Source organism: Heterocephalus glaber, unplaced genomic scaffold, assembly GCF_053883595.1.
Source record: "Heterocephalus glaber isolate CG9 unplaced genomic scaffold, H.glaber_assembly_v1.0 deba00001806, whole genome shotgun sequence".
Classification (NCBI taxonomy): domain Eukaryota; kingdom Metazoa; phylum Chordata; class Mammalia; order Rodentia; family Bathyergidae; genus Heterocephalus; species Heterocephalus glaber.
Genome location: NW_028258481.1, coordinates 664,629 through 684,307, shown reverse-complemented (window position 1 = coordinate 684,307; position 19,679 = coordinate 664,629). Strand labels below are relative to the sequence as shown.

The following is a 19,679-nucleotide window of genomic DNA, read 5'->3' as shown; positions in this document are numbered from 1 at the left end:
CTTAGTGAGGCCCTGTCTCAAAATGCAGGGAAATCTGGGGATGTGCTCAGCGGGAAGGCCTTGTGCTCAGTCTCTAGTACTGAAGAAAAAAAGAAAAAAGAAAAGAAGAAAGAAGAAAAGAGGAGGGAAGGAGGGAAGCTGAGGTCTCAGCCGAGAGCAGACACCAGAGTGTGGAGGGGCTCAGCTGGCCTGGCAGGGAACCTGCTGCGTCCAGTGCTTCCAGCGGGGTTTGGGACGAAGTCGGGCCCTGAGCGCAGGGTGGAGGGGGCCCTGCACAGAGAGGCGGCCTGGGGACCCTGCGCCCTGCCCAGCCGTGCTGGGAGGGAGGGGGAGCCCCGGATGGGGGCCTTGGGCCACAGACCCCGCAGAGCCTGGCGGCTGCCGGCTGCCATCTGTCTCCACATCATCCATTCTGGGGAGGGCCGGGCCCTGGGTGGGGCAGAGGTGGCCCTGCCACTGAACTTTTCCCTCCAGCTCCTAACTGCTGCTGTTCCTGCAGCCAGGAAGGCCACCCAGCGCGACCCTTGGGACAACAGTGCCCAGTGGTGCCTGGCATGCAGGCGGCCCTGCCAGCATCTGTCACTGACAACCTCGCCAGGTGGGTGCCACTCTGCCCCCTCCGAAGCAGAGGAAGCTGAGCTCAGACCCGCAGTACCCTGGTGGTGGAGCCAAGGCCCTGGGGTCACCTGGCAAGGATCTGCCTCACCCCTCTCCGGTGTCAGTGTCCCCATCTGTCCAGTGGGCGTCTGTGGGGTTGGAGGGCATGCGATGCTCCAGGGCCCAAGGGTACCTGGCCACTATGTCCCCAAGTGCAACTGAGCCCCAGCCCAGCACTGGCCACTGCTGGAGGCTTGTCCCTGCCGCAGAGCCTGACCCATGGTCTTTGCACCGTCTCTGGGTGGTGACAGACACCAGCGCCCCGTGCCACCTGCTGGACTAGAGAGTGCCCTGCCCGGCCCTCGAAGGCTCCTTCTCCCCAGCCCTGGGTGGGGGCAGAGACCTCTTCCCTTCCCGGGTCTCCTCCCAGGTCTCCTTCCTTCCCCAGCTACACTGGGGTGACAGTATTCTCCCGAAGCTGGCTCTGGCCCTGCCTGAGAATCCCCAGGGTCCTTCTCTCCCTTAGGACAGGGCAAGGCCGGGCTGGGTCAGGAGGCTGAGACTCCAGCTGCCTGGCAGGGAGGCCTGGCTTTAGGGTCCCTGGGACACTGTGTCCTCTCCCCACAGACTTTGAGGGGGAGGCGACGCCCCTCCTTCACCCCTGCCACCCTTGCAGGCTCAGCTGGGCCCCTGCATCCTGCCCCGTGTCAGCGGCAGGTGAGACCCCGGCCCAGGTCCCCTGAGTGCTGCCCCCCCAAGGGGCCTCGGTACTCACCGGGCTGCTGCTGTACCCGCTGTGTGCCTGCCGCCTCTGCGCCCGAGTTCACGCGTCCTCCTGTTCTGTGAGCTCGAGAATCCTGTGCTGCTGAGCTGCGCCTGGCTGGGGACTTCCCGTCCCCCTGCTGGGAGACTTGGCCACCTCCCAGCCCCTCCCCCATGCCTGGAGCTCCCCTTCTCCGGCCACAGGAGGGACCCTGGGACTGGGAGAGGTAGATGCCGGGGGTCCCTGTGGGCGTTGGAGCTAGGTGGGGTTCCCACACTGGCTCCATCCGCCCTGGAGGGGAAGCTCTGGGGTGCTGGCCACCACCCTCCCTGTCCCTGCTGGCAGAGGGGCCAGTCCCTGGCTTGGCAGTGGTGGAGCAAGGGTGGGTGAGTGCACAGGTGGGCACGTGTGCCGAGTGTGCGCACAGAGTGGCATTCAGGTGGTGTGAGCAGAGCTTTCACATCAGCTCTGGGCTCCAGTTCTCAGCAAAGCAGCCTCTGGCGCCGGTGTACAGTTGGGACCACTCCGGTGCCCCCATGGCCCAGCCAGCTGTCAGCAAATTCGGGCTTGAGCGCTGACCCTCGCTGTCCCCTCTTGGTCCACTGCACTCAGCCGGGCTGAGTTCGTACCCCAGACCCTGGCACCTGGCTGCTGTGACCTCCTTTGCTGCCTGACCAGGGCTGTGCTGACAGGAGACTCCTGGCTCTGAGGACCCTGTCCTGACACAGGACGTGTCTGGGCGGGGTCCCCTTGCAGCCCCAACAAGCCAGCCATGAGCTGACTCTGAGCCCAATGCAGAGGCCTGGGGAGTCTGCCCAGCCCGGATCGGACCAGAGCTGCCCAGTGGACCAGGTGCCAAGCAAGGCTTCCTGCGGTGGCCGCTGCTTCCCGCTCCGTGGTGCCTTCGGGGCCGCAGCTAAGCGAGGCCTTTCTTCCTGGGCGTCTCACCTCCCACTGCCGCAGAGGGACCAAGCGGGCTTCGAAAACGGAACCCAGTGGGTGGGGCTGAGGTGCCCCAGTGCTTTGAGCTGGAGAACCAGGCTCTCTCTGACCTTCTCAGCCCTCCTGCCTCTCGCTCCTCTTTCTCCTCTTTGAAGACCCCGGGTCTGTCTAACGCTGAGTCCTCCGAAGTCCACATCCTCGGAGGATGCCCTCTCGGCCCGCGGCATTGAGCTGTGGCAGGGGCTGCGGGCCCCACCACCTCTGTCCAGGCCTCCTGGCCTAGCACTTCCACCTCAGACAGTGCAACCTGCCCCTCCTCACTGTCCCGGACCTGCCCCCAACAGACAGCCCCAGCCCACTCCCCTCTCCATATTTTGTCACGGCATGCCATAAATTTGAGTATCTTTTCTCCTGCTAATCTGTCTACTGTGGCTGAGTTTTAAACCCATGATCACAGAAGCATCAGCAGGAGGGAGGAGGGGCCTTTTCTTTCCACTCCAGCAGGCTGGATTTTAAGAATGAGGGGCAAAGGATAAAATAATAAATCGAAGAGCAAAACCAAGGATAGATGACAGGAAACAGGGAGATCTTTTGCAAATGGGAAGAGGACCGAGAGGGAGGGCAGGGGAGGGGAGAGGAGAAGGACATGAAAAGGATTGGGATGTGTTACGCACAGGCAGGGACTTCTCACGATGGATGCAGTCATGTGCTGCACAGACGCACTAATAAATAAAATGTAGAACTAAGAGTAAGGTACAGAGTGCGAGGTGGACAGGTTGAGTCTAAGGCCAGGGCTGCGCCTTGCCCCCCACCCTGCTGCTTCAGCTCCTGCAGGCAGACGGCCCTCTGCCCTCTGCGGTGACCCTCTCCCTGTCCTTCCTCTAGGGTCCCTTGGTTCTTTCCTGTTACGGTTTCCAGGGTTCAGAACAACAGGCGTGCCCCGGTCAAAGATGACTAGAGCTTTGTTTTTTTTATTATTTTTTTGGCGGTACCAGGGATCGCACTCAGGACCTTGCGCTTGCGAGGCAGGCAACAGAGAGCTTTGTTTTTTAAAAGCTAATTGGGAGTCCAGGAGTTTCGCTCCCTGCAGATGTTGCTGATGGTGTTATGATTGGTGCTTGATTCTCTTCTTGACGATGAAGTTGGCTCCTTTTCTGGCTGTCATTTTCTCACCGACAGCAACACATACGTGGAATTGCACAGTATGTGATATTTTGGGGGTGACACCCTGGCACCACACGGTCGTGTGTTGAAGGGAACCAGACTATGAGTCTTTGACCTAAGATCTACCTTGAGCGGAAGGCCATTAGGAGGAGCACTTTCTACCCTCCCTGTCTCTCTCCTTCCTAAAGGAGAGGTAGGCTGTCAGTCCACTGCTGCTCCCTGTGCTGCCCGGGAGATCAAAGATCCCAGACCAGGCTGGGAGGAAGCTAAACAACAGTGTGGGAGGATTGGAAAGCAGAGATAAGGAGCATAAACTCGCCCCACCCACAGAACAAGTTCAAAGTTCACTGACTGTGGCCCTGGAGAAAAATGCCAAGGGGGCCGGGGATGTAGCTCAGCAGTTCTGCCACCTGCCTCTCTAGCGCAAGCACCTGAGTTCAATCCCCGGTACCAAAAAAAAAAAAAAAAAGAATCCCAAGGATGTGTCGGCAAGAGGTGTAGGAATCTGGAAGTACACACTCAGAGGAACGGAGTGCGGGCCTGGAGAGAGAGAGGCACATTATTTCCTGGAACCGGGACAATTTATCCTGCTCTTGAGGGAGTGGAGACCACAGAAAGGTGGCCCCTCCCAGAAAGCTACTGGCCCCTAGTACAGGTGCGAGCCTGGTCTTTTTAAAAAGACAGATAATTTGAATTCCCTCACTCTGCTCCTTTATCTTTGGATCATATTCCTGCTCTTCACGTTTTCTAGCTAAGCCCATTTATGGACTCACAGTATTCTTTTTTTTTTTCCTTAAATTCTTTTATTGGTACATTTTAGGTGTACAATACGTGTACATTTATCATTGGGTGCTTGTACCTGTACATGATGTGTCTTGGTTCTTATTTTTTCCCCATTCCCCTGCCCTCCCTTTACCCCCTCCACCCTTCCCTATTTACAAAGACTTTGTTTCCATTTTTCCTTTACTCATAATTTTTCCTTTCCCTTCTTTCCTTTCCTCATCCCCTCCCACTTCCCCTAACCCTTTGGACCTTTTCTTCCTATTTCGATTATCAATTACTTGTTTTAATCATTTTAACCCTTATTTACACTTTCAGTTTCTCACACCAGAGAAACTATTCGGTATTTACACATGGGACTCACAGTATGCTGGAGGAATTTTTTTGGTACCGGGGATCGAACTTGGGACCTTGCGCTTTCGAGGCAGGCGACGGAACCACTGAACTACATCCCCGGCCCTTCTGGAGGAATTTTAAGTGCGATGATGAGGTAGGAGATTAGAGCTGGGGCCACCAGACACCAGCTGAGCAGAGTACACCAAAGGTCATGGGACCCAAGGCTGATTCAGTGAAAGGGTTGTTTCCTAGAAAGGAAAGATGTGAGCAGGACGCAGGGTCTCAAATGACCACTCGGAAAGGCTTATGGGACCAATCAGAAAGTGATATTCTCAAACCTTCATTTACATATGGGCACAACCAATCAAAATCAATCCTGCTCCTCCATTGACATCTGGCAGGAGGTTTTATTTGGCTTTGTATTTTTTGGTACCGGGCATCAAACTTAGGACCTTTCGCTTGCAAGCCAGGTGAGGCCACTGAGCTAAATCCCCAGCCCGAGGCCATGTGAGTTTTGGATAGGAAATTGTCCCAGTGCTGTATTTTCTGAGGTGGACGCCAAGCAGGTAAAGACCCCGTTCCCTTTATCCTCAGGGCCCCCACGAGCCTTCTTCACCAACCCACTCTCACTCCATAGTCACTTCTTTTCTGTCTTCTCTAAAACTATAGCCTGGCTGCTTTTTCCTGTGTGGCTTGCCCAAGGACCCGGGGAGAAGCCCCCAGAGCCCATCTAGAAACAGTGCATCTGGAAGGAAAGGACCCTGCATGGACCAAGGGAAGGCTGATCCGGCTGGGCTTGGGCAGCCTTGGCTGGGCCCCAAAAGTTGTAGTCTTCTCAAAAGTACAATTTTTAGTTATTACTTTCCTTGTCTCCTCTTTACCTATCTTTATTCCTTCTATCCTATCTCATCCCCCTGCCCCAGATACAGATCCCTTACTTTGAAGGGATCCAGAAGGACTGAGGGTCCCCCTTCTATAACTGCTTCAGGTTGAGAAGCCGTGAGCATCCTGCCCAGCCAGGGATCAAAAGCCTCACCTTGCCTGATGGACTAATGAACACAAAGGAAGACAAAGGGTTTTGTTGTCTGATGAACCATCATCCTTTGAGGGTCTGGAAAAAAAGGACAAGGACATTAGCAAGTCATGGATGCTAAAGCTTCATTTTCTAACCTTGTTTGTTTGTTTTCTTCTTGGTACCAGGGATTGGACTCAGGACCCTGTGCTTGCGAGACAGGCAGTGGCACCACTGAGCTAAATCCCTGGCCCATTTTCTTTTTCTTTTTCTTTTGGTACAGGGATTAAACTTGTGTCCTTGTGCTTGTGAGGCAGGAGGCAGAACCACTGAGCTAAATCCCTGGCCTGAAAAGTAGACTCTTGACAAAAAGTTGCTCTAAAAAGTTGTAGAAGTCAAAGAAAATTAGGTAGTCTTTGGCAGAAGCCTTTTGTCTTTAAGATTGGCCTGTATTTATTTTGAGGTGTTTACTATACTACAGGGCTTAGTACCTGTATCTGGCCTCCATTTTGTAGACCTGAAGTCCTTTATAGTGATGAGCTGCAGATAATATAGACAAAGCCTGATGCAGACAACACAGTTAATTTACACCACAAAAGCAATCATGATTAGTAGCTAGAATATTTATATCACCACTTTTGTGTTATAAGCTCACCTGCAGAAGAAGCTAACTCTTTGCCTGAGAGGTGTTGACAGTACACTAAAATAACACAGTGGGAGTGTGCTAGGGGAGGCTGAGGGACACATTTTGGAAGGGGTAGTGGGACTGGATTCTGGGGCCTGGGGCCACGTGACCCAGGCCGCTGCATCGAGGTGGGGGCGCCTTGCCTCCAGAGCAGGGGCCCATGGACAGCGGTGTGTCTCTTGGCTGAGAGGAAGACCATGGCATTCTTGGGCCAAGATAACATCTACCGAGGCTCTTAGGCAAATTTACAGGAAAACAGCAAGAACCAGTTCCCATTCACTTGGTCCCCTGTTGTGAAGTTTAACCTGTTCCTTTCTCATGCACTCCTCTTAGGAAAGTTTAACCTGTTCTGTGTTTTCCAATATATTTTTCCTACCCTTATTGTTCCACGAATGACACACGACCCTTTTCCTCTCTGCTTCTTTTTTTTTTTTTTTGTGGTACCAGGGATTGAACTCGGGACCTTGCGCTTTCGAGGCAGGTGACTGATCCACTGAGCCACATCCCCGGCCCTCTACTCTGCTTCTTGCTGGCCAAGCAAAGCAGGTCAACCATGGAGACTGACGAGAGTGTCCACAACCTCCCGGTCGCCCTAAACTCTGAAAGTTGTTTCTGTCTTCATTCCTCGTCGACCCCCTGACCCGGGGTCTGCTCAGCCCTTGGCAACTGGCGATTACGATTTCTTATGGCTGTGGGCTAAAATGTTGGAAGTGAAGCTGGAGACTGCCAGTGGAGCTGGTGCAGTATTTGGAATCCTTTCAACATCTAGCCTGGCTTTTTGTTTAATATTGCTGTTACTATCAACTATTCTTCTTCTTCCTCCTCCTCCTCCTCCTTTTCTTCTTCTTTCTTCTTTTTTTTGGTATCAGGGATTGAACTCAGGACCTTGCGCTTACAAGGCAGGCACCAGAACCACTGAGCTAAATGCCCAGCTATTGTTTTTCTTTTTGTTAGACTTTGTTATCAGAGTAAGACCCATCCCAATCAAAATTTTCACCTATTGCTCTGTCATCTATCATCTATCATGTATCATCTGTCATCTATCACCTCTCTGTTATCTATCATCTATTAAGGTCTATATGTCACCTTCTGTTAAGGTTCCTCAGGGATAACTTTTGGGGTCCTAGGTGGAACTGCTTAGCTCTTCTACCAGCTGTGTCATCTGGCAGGATGGTCATGGTCTTGCTCGGCCACGTGGCTTCCCTTGGAAGCACGGGGGACATTTCTCTTTGTAACCCTCCTTTTAGCACAGGGCACACTGGTTGACTCTTGTCTCTTAATTGTTAATGACCTGGATGAAACATGTCACCAACTTTAAAGCCATCTTTACTCACATCTTACCAACTGATTTGAGCCGGCTTACTTTAAATCATGGGAATGAAGAACATCTGGGTTAATATACATCATTTATGTATAAGCCAATTTAATGAACATGCAGAAATGCACATATTCACCTAAATCACAAAACCTTATATTACTGAAATTTAAGATTTTTATTTGCAAGTTTTACATAAGTCTTGAGCCTAGTAGATTTCACCCTTTGTTTTAAGTGAGTTTGGTAATCTTTGATTATTAGTATAACTATTTTTTTAATGAAAGGCCTTAACAGATCCAGAAATCTGTAAGGGCAAAGATAACAAAAAGAAACAAAGATGAGCTCAAGAAAAAAATTTTAAATGAAGCGACTGTAGGTACTTTAACCAATTGTTAAAAAAATAGATTATCAAGAAGACAAAACACGCATGACCCACACAATTACATTAAATCAGAGCTCACTTTTACTTTTTTTTTTTGTACCACGGATCGAACTTGGGTCCTTGTGCTTGCAAGGCAAGTGACAGAACCACTGAACTAAATCCCTGGCCCTAGAGCTCACTTTTAGATGTTAAATTATAGCAATCATTTTTCCTTAGTTTTAGGTTTATATATATAGACCAGTAAGAATTTTCCCTTGGGGGTATCATTTAGTGCATTTTCCTTATGTAAATCATAACGGTACTTTCTGTAACATTCTAAGCTACTCTGAATACCCTTTTCCTGTTAGTTAACACTATACACTTATAACCAGTGAAAGTCAGAAGACGGAAAGAGAGAAGGGCAGTAGATTATTAGATGGGAACTTTGCTTATTTTTCTTTTTTTAAAATAATAGCTTTTATTTTATTTTATTTTATTTACTTATTCTTAAAACAGGGTCTTGCTCTGTAGTTCAGGCTATCCTTGAACTCATTATGTAGTGGCTACATACGCGGCAATCCTCTGGCCTCAGTCTCCCGAGGGCTGGGATTACAGGCGTGTGCCACCACTTCCGGCCATTTTTCTTCTTTATTATAAAACACTCCAGGTTCTCCTGCTGGTGGAGGGAAGTATGTCCCCCCAGGAGCCCTACCCGCTGCTCTCCCAGGAACAGGCTGCCCCCAGCCAGCAGAGCGCTGTCTGTGCCTTTTCCTGCCTAGGCTCAGCAGTGGGGTTGGAGCCATTCAGGGAGAAGGGAAAGTGGACCAGCAGCACGGTGTGGTAGGAGAAAGTGCTGGGCTATGCGTCAGGAGGCTGGGAGTCAGTCTCCTGTCCACTGAGCAGTGAGTGTGTTTCCGAGAAGGGCTCCCTCCGAGTCCTAGTTTCCTCAGCTGTGAGTGGGCTGAGAATATCTATCTCCATGTGGCAGTTAAACCCCACTGTGTCAGCTTGATTGGCTTTGGGACCCACCCTGGGGACTGGGGGAGCACACTTCCGGGTGAGTCACAGAGGCCTGGGGTCCAGGCACACCTGGTTCCTGTCCCCTTCCTGTCCAGCACTGTGGCCCTGCTCAGCTTCCTGGCCGCCATGAGTTATGCACCTTTCCCCCACCGCGCTCTTCTGCCCTGGGTCGTCCAGGTGGGGCTTGAACTTGTGACCCTCTCACCTGCCAGGACACCTGCTTGCTCTACACACAGCCCGCGAGACCTTACACGGATGCACGTACTTCCCTCGAAAGTCCATCTTCCACGCTGTCCAAGACTGTGGCAATGTGGCAAGGCGTCCCCACCCCAGAGCCTCTGCCCTGCCAGGACGGATGGACTTGGAGCCAAGCAACCCTGTGAATGCCTCCCTTTTGTTTAGGTGCAGGATGTGTGACTAGACTACAGAGCCAAGGGCGTAATCAGCATCGCACTGGGGACCGAGGCCTCCTGCAGGAACTGGGAGAGGGGCACTGGGGGTTTAAAACTTGGAGATGCTCCTGAGACACCTGGGTGTGCTTTTTTTTAAAAAAAATAGTAAATTGTTTATTTTATTTCATTGTGATGAAACAAGGACAACCTAAAACTTACCATCCCAACCGTTTTCAAGTGTACAGTTCCCCACCTCAAATCTGTGCAACTGCCTGCCTGGACCGAAACTGCCCCATCCACATTGACTCCCCAGGAAAGCCCCGAAATCACCAGGCTTCCTTCTGTGTCTGTGAGCAGGATGATCCAGGAGGCGCCCGTGCGTGCTGCCGTGGTTCCCTACGCTGCAGAACATCGCAGGGTCCAGCAGTGTGCTGCAAACGCTTAACAGCTGCCCGCTGAGGCTCAGGGGCACCGCCCTGTGTCCCCAGTTTGGATCACCAAAATCACCACTCACCACTGCCCAAACAGCCCCTCATCTTTACTGAGAAGCACAACGCACAGATTCCAGGGCTCGGTTCTTTATATTTGCAGCATGGACTCTCAAACTCCACCCACAAATTAAAAAATTTACAAGTGCATTTTAATGATACAGAATAATGAGTTTGTTTCATCACATTCACGCATGCAGTAACATGTTTTATTTTCCCTCCTATCCTTCCCCTTCCCCTTAACTGCAACCCAAACTTTCACTCAACTTTTTATACTGTATCAGCCAATGGAGGTACCACGGCTTTGAAGCTCCCAAACTGAGTGGCATAAACCTCTTTCTGCATGAATGGCCTGCGTTGGGTGTTTTGTAAGAGTGAGGAAAACTGGTGAATACACCTGCTGAAGCTCTCGGGAGGCCGGAAGGTCCTTGAGGTCCAGGACAAAGTCACGTTTACAGCGTTCCCCAGGTCCTGCCATGGTAGAAGACCGAATGCGTCAAACAAATGCTCCATAAGTATGTATCGATGCACTATTGTTAAGTGAACGAGTGACTAAAAAGAGGTGATTAGCTGCATGTATTTGTGTCTCCAGGACTCAAGGGCAGGGAAGCGCACAAGGTGGTGAGTGGGAGCCACACACAGCACAGGACCAGGGGATCTCGCCGGCGGTCTCTGTGGGCCCCCATCTTCTCTTCGGGAGAGGAGCAGCAGGACTGCCCAGGCTGAGCTGAGGTGGAGGTCCAGGAAGCCAGCGGTGGGAGAGCCGTTTGGAACCTGGATGGGGAGGACTCTGCGTGGCTCCAGGGAAAGCTGCTCGTAGAACCCTTAGCTTTGCTTATGGGCCTTGGGAGGTCCGTTGGGGCCTTGCCTGTGGCCAGGATGCCTCTGGTGTCTGGCACGGTCATGTTGGGGGTCCTAGAAAAACAGCCAGATGGGGGACAGCAAGGTTAAAGGAGGACTGCAGCCTGGAGGGTAGGACACTGCAGGGCTCCTCCCACTGGCCGGGCCCCACCCCCTTCTGGGGACATCTTGCCACCACCCAGGACTTCCGCACTCACAGTGTTAGCTGGGGCTCCTGAAGCAGATCTTCTCCCCTGCCAAAGGGTAACTAGGACGAGAGCTATGCCTCCCACCAGGAATCTGAAAAGGTACACTACAGGCTTCTGAAAGCAGAGGGACAGAGGCCATGAGCCGGTCTCTGCAAGCCCAGTGCTGGGCCATCCCTGGGCCTCCCCAGGCCCCTCCTTGGGCTCAGACTGGGGGAGGAGCTGCTCTTGCACCCCCCCTCGCTCCCCTAGGCCAGGAGAGGGCCAAACACTTGGCAGTTGCTGTGGGTACCCAGGGGCCGAGGGTGGGGTCAGACGAGAGGGGAGACTGCTCTGGCAGGAAGGGGGTGGGGCCCAGGTGAGTGGCAGCCCCAGGGCCGAGTGAGCTGAGAGGAGCAAGCTGCCAAGCAAGCCTGGGACAGGGCTGTAGACAGAGCTCCCCAGGCACTCGGGTGCACCCGGGGCCGGTCCTCAGTGGCCTGCAGTTTGCTGGCTCTGATGTGCACCCCCAGCCTCACTGTGGATCCTGGAGAATCCCAGTCAGCTCCCCGGGCAGCCTCCAGGCTGGGCAGTGGCACTCTGTCGGGGAAGGCACTGGCCCTGTCCCTGCAGCTTGGGAGGAGTCAGTGGCTTGGTGTCCACGGGAGCCGGTTCCACAGCGACAAGGGACGCAGGGAAGTCAGAGGCCTCCTGTGCCTGGACCCTCAGAGACCAGCAGTGCAGGGCGCACAGTTAGAGGGGAGCCCTCGGTCACGAGAGGTCAAGGAATGGCCATCACTGATACTTGGGCGCCACCTTGCGGGCAGTAAATCTAACTGACCAGGCCCACGGCAGTGATGCACTCAGTGTTTCTCCACTGCAGTGAGTTTCTCCCATCCAAGTTTCAGGGCTTTTCACACAGTGGCCAGGCACAGCTGGCCCTTGGTCCACTCCCATCTGCAGAGGCTGCTCTCAGCTCCTCCCTTCTCTCTGCAGTCAGCAAGGGCTTATGATGGCCACACTGTGCCCACGTGAGCACCAGCATGAGACACCCACCCCACCGAGTGGGCAGATCATGGATGCAGGGAAGGTGGGATCTGTATTTCAGTGGGAAGAGCTAAAAATCCAGCAAAGCCACTACACAAACCAGCACAGCAGCCTGGCGGGGTTTGTCTCTGGTGGGAAGGGCCTCCGCGCTGATTCTCTGGAGCCCTGCATCCCTCGGCCCTGCCTGGAAAAGCGCTTGCTCCTCTGTTCTGCCCTCCAGGGTCACATAGGACTGAGGTCTCAGGTGGGGCTCAGGGCAGCGTCTTTCCAAGGTCGGCCTGGGCAGGCCCGCGATGAGGGCTGCACTGTGGGACTCACACAGCTGCTCTCTGTGCCCAGGCCCAGCCTTGCTGCTGGGACTCACTCAGGGCTCCTCTTCCTAGGCCCCTCTCAGCCTCCTATCTGCCCCTCCACAGCTCCTCACCCAGGCTGGCTTCCCTGCGTCTCACCAGGGCCCTGGGTGCTGCCCGGGTGGGTTCTCTGCCAGCAGGAAAGGCCCGAGTACGCTCCAGGGCCTATGGTCCCAGGGTAGGGGTCCCTGAGGGTCAGGGTGAAGGAAGAGGTGGGGGAGACTTGGGGAGGGAGGGAGGAAAAGAGGAAGGGAGGGAAGGAGAGGAGAGAGAGAGAAATAGAGATAGAGAGACAAGAGAGAGACAGAGAAAGACAGACACAGAGAGAGACACAGAGACAGAGAGAGACAGAGAAAGACAGAGACAGAGAGAGACAGAGACAGAGAGAGACAGAGAGACAGAGACAGTGAGAGACAGGGAGACAGAGACAGAGACAGAGACAGACAGAGACAGAGAGAGACAGAGAGACTGAGACAGAGACAGTGAGAGACAGAGAGACAGAGACAGAGACAGAGACAGTGAGAGACAGAGACAGTGAGAGACAGAGAGACAGAGACAGAGAGAGACAGAGAGACAGAGACAGTGAGAGACAGAGAGACAGAGACAGAGAGAGACAGAGAGACAGAGACAGTGAGAGACAGAGAGACAGAGACAGAGACAGAGAGAGACAGAGACAGAGACAGAGAGAGACAGAGAGACAGAGACAGAGACAGAGAGACTGAGACAGAGACAGAGAGACAGAGACAGAGACAGAGAGAGACAGAGAGACAGAGACAGTGAGAGACAGAGAGACAGAGACAGAGACAGAGAGAGAGACAGGGAGAGACAGGGACCGAGACCGAGAGAGAGACCCCAGGCAGGTGGGTGGAAGCCGGCGGCAGGTCAGGTCGGGACAGGGTGGGTGGGGACCGGGCAGAGCGGGGCTTGGAGGAGGCTGCGTGTGAGCAGGAGAGGAGGAGCAGGGTTTTTTAGGGTTTTGTCTTGGGAAAGAACCTGCGGAATCGAGTGGTAACTGAGGACACAGACGGAGGGGAAAGCGGTTTGTTTGCCTTTTGAGATGGGGGGGAGCAGGCGTCTGCGCTGGGGAGAAGCTCCGCTGACGCTGACGCTGACGCTGACGCTGACGGGGTGGGGGCGCCCGGCTGGGAAGTGCGCCCGGCGGGCAGGGCCTGGGGCTCAGACTCTGGAGGAACCAGCCGCACCCCCAGCCCCGCCTGTCCCCAGCGCTGTGCACACGGAACGAGACCCGGGCTCTGCAAAGCCCCCATCGCCGCCCACCACAGTGGACACCGGTGTAAAAGGAGAGTTTTCAAGCAGTTCGTGAAAAACCAAAGCCGGTGCTTGGTCCTCCAGCAGCCCTGGGCCGGTCGGCAGGGGCAGATTTCCCGCAGGGCTTGAGGCACTCACTGCGTTCATCCTGAGGCCGCAGCCGGCTGTGCGGGAGGGCGTCTGCTGTCCCCTTCGGGCTTTGTCTGCTATCAGAGATCAGCCGGTGAGTCCTTCAGCGCAAAGGAAACGTGGAGCTCCTGTGAGTAAAGCCAACGTGTGAATTGTGCGAAGCCCACCAGCAGAGGTGGGATACTCGCACGAAAATTGTCCAGGCCGGTGTTCATGGGGCAAGAGAGAAAGCAGGATGAAGAAGCCGGCGATCGGCTGGACTTGGGAGCTGCATCTGTCTGGGGAAGGCGGCTTCGCTGAGCGCTTCCCCGGGCCGGCGGGTGAGGTGGGCCCGGCTCAGTTTCGCTTTCCTCTAAAGGAAGCCTTTGGAAGAAACGCTCCACTTTCAGTCACGCAGGGCTCCGGCTTCCGCAGTGTTTGGGGCACTTCTCGTAGTTGGTTTTGCTTAGTCAAGATTTACTCAGGCTCAGTTTACTGTAATTCTGTTTTACTAATGAGATCCTTGTATTTTCATTTTTACTTTATTTTTATTTTTATGCACACACATACACACAGAGAACTAGATTGCAGTGTGTTATCAGTTGGGCTGGCAATGTTCACGGAGGAAGAAAAACAATGCCCCCCCCCAGTGCCCAGACGCCCCCGCCTGGGAAGGGCTGCTGTGACCCAGGGCGGAGTCCCCGCTGGGACCCTGAGCGTGGACACGGGCAGGCGAGCCTGGTGTGGGATGACGGCCAGCCACAGAAACCCACTTCCTGCTCCTCCAGCAGGAGCACGGTGGGGACCACAGGAACTGGGGGCCAGGGGGAGTGGGGAGCTGAGGTGCAGGGCTGGTGAGCTCTGCTGCAGCCTCCGCCCCTGGCTGGCGGAGCTCAGGTTCCGGTTCTGCCTGTATCAGTTCACAGGGCCTTGGGCAGTATCGGGGTGCAGGGCCTCGGTGGGGGCATGGTGGGGTCTGGGTCAGGGCCCTTGCTGTCATCGGCCAGGAAGTGAAGCCCTCACCCCACTGCCCGGTCCTGCACAGGGGGCCTTTCAGGGGCTGCTGCCAACTCTTTCCTGTGTTGTTGGTTGCAGGGGACCCCCGCCCCCCCCCCGCCCCGCTATGGGGCAGACTTCAGTCAATCACCCCGGGCTTTGACACCACCTTGTGTCCTGTTTTGTCCTTGCTGGGCCCAGTTTATTCCAGAGCTCGAGGACATCAGCGTTTTTGGGGTTTTTTTCCCCCTTTTTCCTAAAATGTCTGCCTCAGAGAATGCAAGGCTTGGATTGCTCCTGGTTTTCCAGCACCTTGAGTTGAGGTCTTCTTACCACAGGGTCGTGTGCACACCCGTGTTCAAAGCGAGCAGCTCACGCTGGCTGAGCTCGGGCGGCAGCCGAGGTGCAGGCCCGAGGGTGAACTGAGGAGAACGCTGGTGCTCAGACACAGGTGGTTGGCTCAGCCGTAAAGAATGAATCCCAGTCTTCCACGGGAGAAGCAGCGGATCTGGAGACCTTCATGGTGAGTGAAGTCAGTCAGCCGCAGAAAACGAAATGGTCACACGATTTCTCTTATGTGGGAAATCCAAACTGTGAATGCATTACAGAAGTAAAATATAGGAGAGATGGTGCGACTCAGAGAGGCAGACGTTTTGGAGGTGGGGAAGGAGGACCGCAAGGGCAGAGATCAGGAAAGATCCCCATTTGGTGTATGCGCACCAGTTCCTCTCAATGATTGCGAGTTTCTCCATTGCAAACACTTACCAAAAATAAGCAAGGCCATCCTGAGGCCCCTGCTGACGTTTCCCTGCTGAACTCTCTAATAGACCTGGGACTGGCAAGGCCAGGCCATTCCCACCCGCCTGCTGGGTGTGGAATTCCATTTCCCAACCCTTCCCCTGGCCTCTCCAGCCTGGGTCCCTCCTTGGCTGTGGAGCAAGGTATCTCGGACCCCCCAGACGTTGGCTTCCTTCAAGACCCTCTGGGGAGGCACCAGACCAGGGGCCCCAGGAACCCTGTGGACTTGATTGCGGGATACAGAGGCGCTCGAGACAGCACTCCCGGGGTCACGGGATTACCATGGGGTGCCATACAAACACAGAACTGGCCGTGGGGCCTGCCGAAGTCATCGGATTCGTGCTGCTAGAACATAAATGTGACAGAGTCAGTCTTCATGTATGCACTGGTGCTTACACGTAAAAAGAACTTTGAAAAAAATGGCAAGGGCTTTTGCTCCACTGGCTCGGTGCAAACCTCACCCCCGTGAGTTTGTTAATCCCGAGTGAGAGATAACATCAGACACAAGTGGAGGGCACTTCTGGTGCCAGGCAGCCAAGCTTCCCAAACTCGTCTCCTTTGCCCCCCCCATGGCCCAGCATCACAGATGAGAAGAGGAGGCAGGGCAAGCACCCCAGAAGCAAGGCTGTGACGGCCCATCTCTGAGTGTTCACTGTGGTGCTGTGGATGCCTTAGCACTGTCCGATGACAGGATGTGGGAACTGGAAAGTCTCCGGGAGAACGCTGGGTTCAGTTTTCTCACTGTCTGGAACAGGAAACTGAGGAGCGGGTGGACACGAATGCTTCAGGCCCCAGTCTTGGAGCCTAGAGGTGCAGGGAGGTCAGCATCCTCCATGGCCGCCTTTGCCCTTGCAGGGGGTGCCATTGGGTGGCTTATCCCATTCAGTTTTCTAGGCCATTTGTGAAATCTGCTGTAGCTTTAAAATGTTCATTTTGTCTCTGCTTTTTTCTGGAGCAGACCCTATAAAGCCAGAGCAGTGCACCCTGCCACGTCCTCCGGCCCCATTCAGATTCCCCACAGGCCTCCTCACTGCCACCGTCCCTCAGTGACTGTTGGAACCCCTAGGTTAAGCTCACTTGCCTTGCACTGCCAGCAGCCGAGTCTCTTGCCTGTTCCCAGTCCTTTTCAGAACAGATTATGGAGGCTGCGCATCTAGTTCAACCCTTTCTGTCCCTCAGCTGATCCTCACGTCCCTTTTGTGCCATCCTGGCCAGAACCAAAACCTTTCGGGGTGGAGAACTCACTGTGACTCCAAGTTCTTCTGGAAGGAAAGGTAATGGTGGATTATCTTTTCCTAATGCCCTAGAGAGAAACACGTGTTCCTAGAAGATTCAGCCTCTTTACACTGATCCCACCGGGGATGGGTAATTGTAGTAGTCAACCTGACTGGGGAAAGCGTGCCCAGACTGAATGTTATTCCTGGGTGTGTCTTAGAGCATTTCCAGATGAGATGAGCATTTGATCTGCTGAGCTGAGTAAAGCAGATGATTTTGCTCTGTGATGGGCTCTTCTGACTCATCAGTCACGGGCTATGACCAATCCATCAATCACAGGCTCCTCCAATCCATCAATCACGGGCTCTGTCCAATCCATCAGTGATGGCCTCTGTCCAGTCCACTAATGATGGGCTTTGACCAATCCATCAGTGAATGTTGGGCTCCATCCAATCCATCAGCACTAGGCTTTATCCAGTTCATCGAGGACCAGATTAGAACAGGAAGTGGAGGGAAGAAGAATTCACCCTTTGCTTTCTGGCTCCCTTCCTGAGCTTCGACAGCTCATCTCATCTGCCTTTGGACAAGGATTTACATGACTGGCTCCCCTGGTTTTGGGGCCTTGGGACTTGGGCTGAAGCACACCATCACCATTCCTGAGTCTCTGGCTTGTAGATGGCAGATTGTGGGATTTCTCAGCCTTTAATCAATGAGTGCATTTCTCATAACCAGTCTCCCACACTCTGTCTCTGTCCATCTGTCCGTCTGTCTCTCCCCCTCTTCCTAATACAGCACCAATTCTGGCATACTGTAAACATACTTCTATGTATAATGTACATGATATACATTATTTTATCACTTGGGGCTCCATGAGAAAAATGGAAAGACTATGAAGTCTTAACATGTTTAACTGAAGGTTGACCAGTGAATGAAGAGACAATTCAGAGATGTGGACACAGTCGTGGAAGCAAAGGGGTGGGTGTGTGACACACTTGGAAACCAATCACAGAGGCAAACTATTACTCCCCCAAACCTTAAGGAGCAAGAATCAGGTTACAGTAGCCAAGGACATGAGCTGCCCTGCAAGAAGGAGGGCCTTCAATGGAGGGGCTCAGCTGTTAGCATGTCCCCATCTTATCCTGCGCTGATGACCTGCTGAATTTCTACCCTACTGTAATCTTGTTTGTCTTTGAGGACAGAACTTCCTCTTCAGGTAGGCTAGCAAAACCAGCTGAATCTACGATGACTGCCAGACAACCTCTACCTTTGTTGTGATTCCATCTGCATGCTGAATCACAGACCTCCCAGTGACAGTCGGTCATTACCATGAAGATGACCTGAAAAACTGCAGAATGCAAAAAGAGGGGGCACCGGAATTCCTGGATCTCTGCCCAGTCCCCAAAAGACAAATATCTCTCCCTTTATGAGCCTATCCTTCCCCCATCTTGCTCTGTTCCAGTCCAGGTAATTTTTACTTCATTTGATTCTGTACATTTGTTTTCAGCTCTATACATTCATTTTTATTGTGGTAACATAACATGTAACATAAAAATTTACCACTTTAATCATTTTAAAGTGGCATTAAGAGGGCCAGGGATTTAGCTCAGTGGTTCCAGTGCCTGCCTTGCAAGTGCAAGGTCCCGAGTTCCATACCCGGTACCAAAAAAAAAAATTAAAAAATTTAAAGTGGTATTAAATACATTCATGCCATTGTGCAATTGATAAAAGGGTAAAATGGAAAGAAAGATATACATAGTATAAATATTGTTGTTTCATTTATTATTTATTATCAATTACATTTATTTTAACTGGTACATAAAACCATTAAAATTACATATTTACATATTTATGAGGTAACGTGCTGTTTCGATACATGAATACATTGTGTACTGCTTAAATCAGATTAAATAAACCTATTCCCTCAAACTCATCATTTCATATGGCACTTTTCAAAATCCTGTCTTCTAGCTCTCTTTTGTAAGTGTATGATAGAATTTACTGCTGAAGTATTTGGCTTCAAGTTTTAAATTACAATTTGTTATTATTTTTACCAGATAAAGGGCTATTCAGATTGTTTCTTCTTGTGTCAGTTTGGGTGATTTCATCTTTGGAGGAATTAGTGCATGTCACTCAAGTTACTGAACTGATACTACCTTACTATCCTCAGCACCTTTAGGATCAAAAAGCAGCTAACACACCTCCCTTCACCAGCACCTCGCCTCAGGAGGGCCAGATGCAGTGCTTCCTCCAGTGAGGGGCCTGCATGCCACACCCAGGCCTGGGTAACAGAGCGCCCCGCTGAGCAGCCTAGAGCATGGGGACTTGCCCTCTCTCTGAGCCGGAGGCTTGCAGCCCAGGATCACCCCTCCCCAAACTGAAGAAGCATCCTTCTTTACCTCTTCCCGGGTTCGTGTGAATTCCTGGGAATCTTTGGCATGTCTTGGTTGTAGATGTGCTGCTCCAACCTTCCCTCTCCACGTGGTCCCTGTGTGCTTGCCTGTTGGTACAAACGTTGGTTCAAATGTTCCCTTTCACGAGGACACTGGTCACAGTGGGTTCATAGTCATAGTAGGTCCTGCCCTAATGACTTTTTTCTGGTACTGGAGATTGAACTCAGGACCTTGCGGTTTTGAGGCAGGCGGCGGCACCACTGAGGTACATCCCTGGCCCCTGTCTTAACGACTTTACAAGTTAAAGTTCCTTCTGTAAAGACTCTTTCTAAATTAGGCCACATTTTGGGGTACTGGGGGTTAAGACTTCAATGTCTTTTTTGAGGGACACAATTAAATCCAAAACAGCCCCCTTTCAGAGGCTCTCTGGACTTGGAATATTGAGTCCATTTTCTTTTTTCAGAGGTGGGCTCTAGCACCAATATTGGGAAATAGAAAAGCTAGTTGGCTCCTCGGATCCTCATGCTGTGATATAATAATAGGAGCTGACAACAACAATGGTAACTTATTGAGGCATGAGTACGAGTTAGGGCCTCTTCTTCCATGGTCTTTCAATGATGTGCCAT

General features: G+C 52.7%; 2 long non-coding RNA genes across 2 annotated transcripts; one reads left to right on the top strand and one right to left on the bottom strand.

The window, feature by feature from the left end:
- Positions 1-9,318: 9,318 nt before the first annotated feature.
- LOC147820689 (uncharacterized) lies at positions 9,319-14,233 on the bottom strand. Its single transcript, XR_015448311.1, has 3 exons — positions 13,685-14,233; positions 10,914-11,018; positions 9,319-10,770 (listed from the first exon to the last, which is right to left on the bottom strand). It is a non-coding gene; the product is annotated as an uncharacterized LOC147820689 (long non-coding RNA).
- On the top strand, positions 10,897-18,593 carry LOC110347402 (uncharacterized). Its single transcript, XR_015448310.1, has 2 exons — positions 10,897-11,003; positions 14,989-18,593. It is a non-coding gene; the product is annotated as an uncharacterized LOC110347402 (long non-coding RNA).
- The last annotated feature ends 1,086 nt before the right edge of the window (positions 18,594-19,679 follow it).